We start from the raw sequence: 7,504 nt of genomic DNA on the forward strand, positions 1-7,504 counted from the left end.
AGCAGTGAAATAAAACAATAATAATTGACTTGGCAATAATGATGAGACAGAGAGAGGGGGAGAGAGAGAGAGAGGGAGAGAGTGAGGAGGGGAGAGAGAGTAAGGGAGAGAGAGAGAGAGAAAATACAAAACCCAGAAGAGGGAAAACAATAAACTGTGTAGTCCATTATCCAAGCTTTGGCCGCATGTCTCTGACCTGTACCACCTCTAACAGTGACTTGGGCTGGCTCCTCTCAGTGCCTTCAGCTTCTCTCTGGTGACATCTTTTGCTCCCAAGATCTCCACTTCTTGGTCTCTCCATTGCACTTTAGATTTCATTGTCACAGCTTTGTAAATAACCTGCTTAGGGTTTCCTTCAGGAAATCTTACCCCATTTTATACTCCCTGGCTGCTGGGATCTTGGTGCAAGCCTCCTTGACCCCGTAGCTTTTGCATCATGCAGGCAGGCCTGCAAAATCAGCACCTCATGGATAATGCTGAATTCTGCAACTGCCATGAACCCTCGCTGCAGAAATCTATGAGAACCTGCATATCTGAGCGGGAAACAACTTCCTTGGACAGATTTCCTTGTAGAGTGCGTTTGTGGCTTTCTTTTCAGGCAGTTTTTCCACATATGATTGCATGTTCACATCTTGGAATTGTGAGTTTGGTGCCTGGTCTCTACGGTATTTTCCCCTCTTTTCCCAGTGCAGTCTGCATAGGTTCATTTTCAAAGGCTCTAGTCTCTTTTACATTATAGACATTTGTCTGCAGATGTTGAAACATCTGTCCCCTCAGCCTTTTAGTCTAAGTCTCACAGAAACACTGGCTCGTAACAATAAGCAACAACCGTGACACAGACTTAGTGTTACTCTATCTTGACATTTCCTACACAAACAATATTCTGCATTTGAATTTGGCCTCACTCAGATCTTTAGGACACTGGTAGAATGTAGCCAGATTTTTTTCTACAGCATTTCATGACTATGCTGCTGTTCAGATCCCTGTCAGTCCTTGTTCCCATCTGTGCCCACTGAGCAGCCTCTACTGTCCACAGAATGTCCCGTCAAACAAAGCTCAGAGCATCGCAGGACTTCTCTCACCTAAAGAGTTCCCCCAAATTCCTCCCACAGATTAATTCCAAAAGTTTAAGAACCAAATATGGTCAGCTTTTATCACAGAAATGAGTCTACTATTCTGGTATCCCCCTTTTTTTCTGATTAAGTTTGCCCAGTAGTGATCAGAATAAGTAACAGAGACAAGTTAAGGTAAGAGAAGTTTATTTTTTGTCTTTGTTTTCAGATGGATTTTAGTCCAGTAGGATGGAGAAGGAATGATTGACGGAAATAATTCTTCCCATGGGTAGGAGTGTGTGATGGAACTCTTCACATGACAGTGGGCAGGATGCAGAGAGAGAATGACTAGAACCAAGAAAAGGTCTAACTTTCAGAGGCCTGCTCCCAGTGGCCCATCTCTGTTAGCTAAGCCCCGCCTTATTAATGACTCTACAGTTCCCCCAAATAGCACAACCAATCAGCATAGCGCATAACCTATGGAGGATTCAAACCATAAGTGGTATGGATATCTCAAAGTTACCTTAAAATTTCAGAACACTTAAATTATTTCCAATACTTGAAGAACTACAGGGCTCTCAGTGACAGTAAATGCAAACTATTTTACTGAACATGTGGGCCAAGGCATTCTTCCACTGGGACTTTTAACAGTATGTTCACAAAGGAGTAAGCCGTTCTTTTCTACCTGGGTACAAGAACTCACAATGGCTGCACAAGAATGTAGGACTCAGAAGAATGGGAAAAACACATTGGCTTACCTTTCATGTAGGGCATCACCATAGCCAGAGTGGTGAAACATCAATGACTGTCTATCTATCAATGACTGTCAAAAATGGTCTGTGAGGGCAAAATGCCTATTGGTAAGATGGGGGTCTGTGAAGGCTCTGTGAGTTTCAGTCTTGGGTAAGTCATGTGTCTTCCCTTTTATTCTTTTCATCTGCAAATCCCAGATGATAATATCATCAATACTTCATATCCTCATTCTATGAATGGAAATGATTTCATGCTCCCAAAGTCTTTAGAAAACTGCCTTGTAATCATGTTTAATTGCTATAATTATTTCTTTTAGGACAAATGCATAAACAACAATACAAGTTAGTGAGCCTCTCTCTTAAAAAATCAACATGGTGGTGTATGCCTGATTCCAGCACTTCAGAGGTAGAGAAGGGAGGATAGGGAGTTCAGGGCCATTTTCCACTACAGAGTGGTTTTGAGGCCAGCCTGGGCTAAATCCTGCCTCCCAAACCAACCAACTAAACAAACAAACAAACACCTCCAAAATAAGCAGAAGTCAATGAGAGGATGGTATCACAGTCTGCATTAGATGGATCATGTGAGCCCTGGAGGTCTAGCCCAGCCTAGGCAACCTAGCAGATCCCATCTAAATATTTAACAGTGAATGAGATGGGAAACCAGAAGACCTGGAAAACTCAGAGGACAGAAGAATAGTGAATCACATTGTAGTAGTTGACTAGTAAGTGAACATATTTTGTTTTTAAAGCATTTAACAAAATTAAGTGCCAGGCATCGGTCAGTTAGCAACATACTATTTGTGGACTGACAATATTAGAGTCTTCCTTATTCTAGGAGGCAAAAGGGTTCTGATTTATTCTGATGCTAGTACCACAATGAACAGGCTAGAATTTGAACACAGAAAATTGGATTCCAATGCTAATATGTTGCGCTATTATTATACCCCTTACATACTCACTGGCTCTTATGATTTTAATACTGGAGTCTAATAAGAGAGGGTATCCTATTTCATACAGTTTTACATTTGTAATCATCAAGGTACCTATTGTAAGGGCTAATCTTTAATGCCAACTTGGATTAAGAAGCACCTAGGGTACTAGTAAAGCACACATCTAGTCTCTTGTTATGATGTACATTATGTTGCTAACTGACCAGTGCCTGGCACTTAATTTTGCTAAGTGCTTTAAAAACAAAATTTTCTCACTTGTTTTTCAAGAGACAATGTGATTCACTATGTATCGGTGAGGGTTTTTCTGAGGAGGATTGACTAAAGAGACAAAGCCTACCCTGAATGTGGATAGCACCATGCTGTAGGCTGGGGCTCTAGATGGCAGAAGGAGAACAGGAAGCTCACTCACCCAGGTATTCTCTGCATCCTAGCTGCAGGTGAGCCACACCCTCCCTGCCATGATGGACTGAAGCCTCTGAAACAATTAAGCAGAACAAATCCTTCCTTCCTTAATTTATTCCTCTCAGGATTTATCACAGTGACTAACATACCTAGTGTTTATTGGGTTTCTGCTGATCCAGGCACTTTAATCACTATTTTCCTGAAGACCGTAGAAGCTAATGTTCATAGAAGTTTATAACTATGCCCACAGTTGCATATGCAACAGAGATTTGAGTACAAGTTTCTTCATTACCAATGTATTTTTCTATTTCTATACTCATCTTTTAAATTTAGCATATTATATATTCAACTCTCCTTACCTGTAGATTTCACATTCATAGATTATTTCAATCATGAAACGGAAGTGTTTATGTCTCTCTGTATATGTGTGTCTGTGCCTGTCCCTACTCTTGTGAGGGCTAGGTCTTTTCTGTGATGAACAGTACAGACTTTCTTCTCCTCTTCATTTCCCAAAGTGTAGTGGTTTGAATAAAAATGTCTCCTGTAGTTTCAGGTACTTAGACACTTGGTACCCAGTTGGTGGTGCAGTTTTGGGAATAGTACTGCCTTGCTGGAGGAAGTAGATCACTACGGGTGGGCTTTGAGAATTTATATTGCCTTGAGCCACTTCTAGCTCAGTCTTCCTGCTTTACACTTGTGGATGAAGCCAGCTCTCTGCTTCCTGCTCCTTTTGCCATGCCTGCTACTGACATTCATGTCTTCCTGTCTCATCCTTCTGGAACTGTAAGTCAGAATAAACTCCTTCTTCCACAAATTTCTTCTTTAAGTCATGATGCTTTGAATATTAAAGAAATACAGAATATTAAAGGAATATTAACTTTATAACCCCAAAGTTAAAGAAAGTGTGTGGAAGTATATATTCAAATATGATATCATTTTGTGCAAGAGCTTGAATATTTAGGGATTATGGTATTCTTGAGTGGGGTTGGGTGGGGGGGCTGTTCAGGAATCCATCACTGTACTTATTAGTGTGGTATCATGATGTCACAGGCTTTACAACTCCCTTAGTAGAGTTGAAAAGCCTTAACTATGGAAGCATTGAACATCATCAGTGACTGGAATGGTGTTTTTCAAACTTCAGTTATAAAGGAACATTATAGAATCCTGCATTACTCCAAATGTATTGACTCAGATTACCCTGGGTAAGACTCAGATGCTACATCCTTTACAAGTCTTGAGGGCCTGATGCAGGTTCTCCAAGACCATACATTGAGGGCACTGTGAAGGATGCTATGTCAATATCTTTGGCATTTAAGTTTTCTGGGTGAAGTTTTACAACAGTGGCATTGTTAGTACTATAGATTTTATCACTTGTAATGTCTTATCCACTATCATTACCTTAGCTGAAGGCAAGCACGTAGGTAAGGACTTTGAACAGCATGTACTCTGCCTCCTGCTATGTGGAACATGATTATCTCCCATGACCCCTTTCCACGGATGACTATGCAGCTCAGCAAGTCTACAAGGTCAGATTTGTATTCAGTGAGGTGTGAACATGTAATAATGGTGTTACAAGGAAACACAGGCTAAATTCTACTGTTTGTCTCAATGTAGATTCCCTCATCTGTTGAAAGAACCCCCTTTCAATGTTTTAAGGTAACATTGTGCTAGTATATGGCCAATCTTTCAATAGTTACGGCTATCATCATTGTATAGTGCAGCCCTCATTTTGCAGAGGAATAAAAAAAAAGAGAGATCGAAGTATGCTATAGCCAAGGAAGGACTATAATTTCTTAGGTGAGGGAAAACATGAGCAAAAGGTATTGCATGGAAAATTAAATATAATACTGATAAGGAGTTGACTTGGATCTATTTTGTCATATATATTAGAATAGCAACACATGGTCCTGTAATTTTACCTAAGTCATTTTAATCAGGGGTCATTAGTATGGGCTCTGTAAATTTTGGAGGAGACAATTGCCTTGTTTTTGTCTTGTTTTATTTTGTTTGTTTTTCATGCTACTTGTGTCTTTGTGCTGACATCTGCTCATCAGATGTTAGATCATTAGTTTAGACTTGATGGTTTTGTTCTTTTAATTCAGGTTGCCTCTTTCCTTTCAGTGGATTAATTTGCAGTGTTCAAGAGAGGCTAGATTGCAGTATAGTTGTGATGATTTTTCAGCCTCTTAGACTGGTGTTCCAGGCATCTGACTCTACCTTCAATCTGCCCCTATGGGTTAAGTTGCCTGCAGCAACCCTCACTATCTAGTATTCAATCCACTCTGATAATAGAGTAGCTGGAGACTTCAAAGCTGACTCTTGATAGGTGCTGGTTAATTTGGGAGTGAGGAGACCATAATGATACTGTGTATAGTAATATGTTAGGATAAATGCAAAGGAAAAGAGGAGGTTAGCAATCACCGTGAGAGCAGTGATGACTATTCGTTTATATGGGAAGTACATAAGAGAGCTATCCATAGGAAGGGTAGGTGGATATGTGGCGTTTTGGTTAATAGAAGACTATAAAGAGATGAGATCAGCCTCTGGGCTTCGAGAGATGTCACGTGTCACAGTAAGAGAATGAGTATGGGGGAGAGGAAGGAAAAGAAAGAAGGAAAAAGGAAAAGAGAGGAATGGAAAGATAAGAGAGAGAGAGAGAGAGAGAGAGAGAGAGAGAGAAAGAGAGAGAGAGAGAGGTGGGGTACTCACCAGCATAAAGGTGTGGGAAACAGCAGAAGATGAAATCAGCCAGGGACAGTGCTGTCTTGCTTCAGAGCTTCCTGCTCTATCTAGATAAGAACTTAAGCTGTAGGGGAGTGGGGAGAGCCAAAGACAGTGGAGTTTGCAGGGGAGAATAGCTGAGGTGGTAGAGGTGGAGAGATGGCTTCACAGTTAAGAGCACTTGTTGCTCTTCCAGGGGACACAGGTTTGATTGTCATCACCCAGATGGTGGTTCACAACCATCCACATGCCCTCTTCTAACCTCCATGGACACTAAACATACATGTGGTTCACATAGGAGGACAAAACACCCACACATAAAGTAAAAAGAATATAAAAACTTTTAAAAAAGTACAGAGGGGAAGGAGAGCTGTGTGGAAAAATTTTAAAAAAATGAGATTACTGGCCTGAATGTAGATTTCCTCTCCTTGGCTGATCCACAGCTGTGCTCTTGCTGTGTCTGGACAGTTCCATTTTCTCTGTAGGCTCCCAGCTCCACTCACGAGTGTTTTCTTGACTGTTCTCCAGCATGTTGCTAGATGAAGCTATCAACCGCCCAGCTGCTGTGTTCCTACAGAGTCAGGAGTGGCTAGATCAATGCTCATTCTTTATGTTTACCTCCCACAGCTTTGCCTTTCCCTGTTGGAGTGCTGATGGTGGCCTTGGCAGTAGTCACTGGGAACCTCTTCTGTGAAGTCTCCAAGACCCTGCTTTTGTGGAGTTTCTAGTCAATCTTTTAGCCCATTTTGCCTGGAGAAAAATACCCCTATGACTTGAAGCAAGTCAGGTTCTGCTGTAGATAAAATTTGTGGCCAGATAGTAGAAAGGGTTGAGATGTTGAGCAAGTCAATTCCAGGTCTGAGGAAGCAGCTAATGGATTGACAAAACATTTCTGCTCCTCTCTCCCCCCCTCCTTTTTTTTTTTCCTAATCTGCAACCGACTACCCAATTTGATTTGGCTTCTATTTCATTATTTTTTTAAATTGGATATTTTATTTATTTACATTTCAGATGTTATCCCCTTTCCCCATTCCCCCTACCCCCAGAAACCCCTTATCCCATCCCCCCTCCTGCTACTTCTATGAGGATGTGACCCTACCCATCCACCCACTCCCCCCTTTCCCACTCTCAAATTTCCCCACACTGAGGCATCCAGCCTTCACAGGACCAAGGACCTCCTCTCCTACCAATGCCTGACAAAGGCCATCCTCCACTACACATACAGCTGGAGCCATGGGTCCCTCTAAGCATGTTCCCAGGCTGGTGGTTTAGACTCTGGGAGCTCTGGTTGGTTGGTACTGTAGCTCTTCCCATGGGGCCACAAGCCCCTTCAGCCCCTTCAGCCCCTTCAGCCCCTTCAGTCTTCTCTCTACCTCCTCCATTGGGGACCCCATAATGGCTCAATGATTAGCTGAGAGCATCCACCTCTGGCAGAGCCTCTCAGGAGACAGGCATATCAGGCCTGTCAGCATGCACTTCCTGGCATCCTCAACTGTGCCTGTGTATAGTGACTGCACATGGGCTGGATCCCCAGGTAGGGCAGTCTCCAGACAGCCCCTCCTCCAGTCTCTGCTCCACACTTTGTCTCCTTACTTGCTCCCATGAGTATTTTGTTACTCCTTCTAAG

At 42.2% G+C, this 7,504-nt stretch overlaps 1 long non-coding RNA gene across 2 annotated transcripts; it reads right to left on the minus strand.

Annotated features, from left to right (window-relative positions):
• Positions 1 to 1,242: 1,242 nt before the first annotated feature.
• LOC114632670 lies at positions 1,243 to 6,809 on the minus strand. 2 transcript variants are annotated; one of them, XR_003713126.1, is made up of 5 exons: positions 5,866 to 6,809; positions 3,516 to 3,991; positions 3,164 to 3,229; positions 1,811 to 1,989; positions 1,243 to 1,400 (listed from the first exon to the last, which is right to left on the minus strand). It is a non-coding gene; the product is annotated as an uncharacterized LOC114632670 (long non-coding RNA). The 2 variants fall into 2 exon arrangements; XR_003713125.1 differs by lacking the exon at positions 5,866 to 6,809 and adding an exon at positions 4,555 to 5,844.
• Positions 6,810 to 7,504: the final 695 nt, after the last annotated feature.

This window comes from Grammomys surdaster, unplaced genomic scaffold (assembly GCF_004785775.1).
Source record: "Grammomys surdaster isolate TR1022 unplaced genomic scaffold, NIH_TR_1.0 378, whole genome shotgun sequence".
Classification (NCBI taxonomy): Eukaryota; Metazoa; Chordata; class Mammalia; order Rodentia; family Muridae; genus Grammomys; species Grammomys surdaster.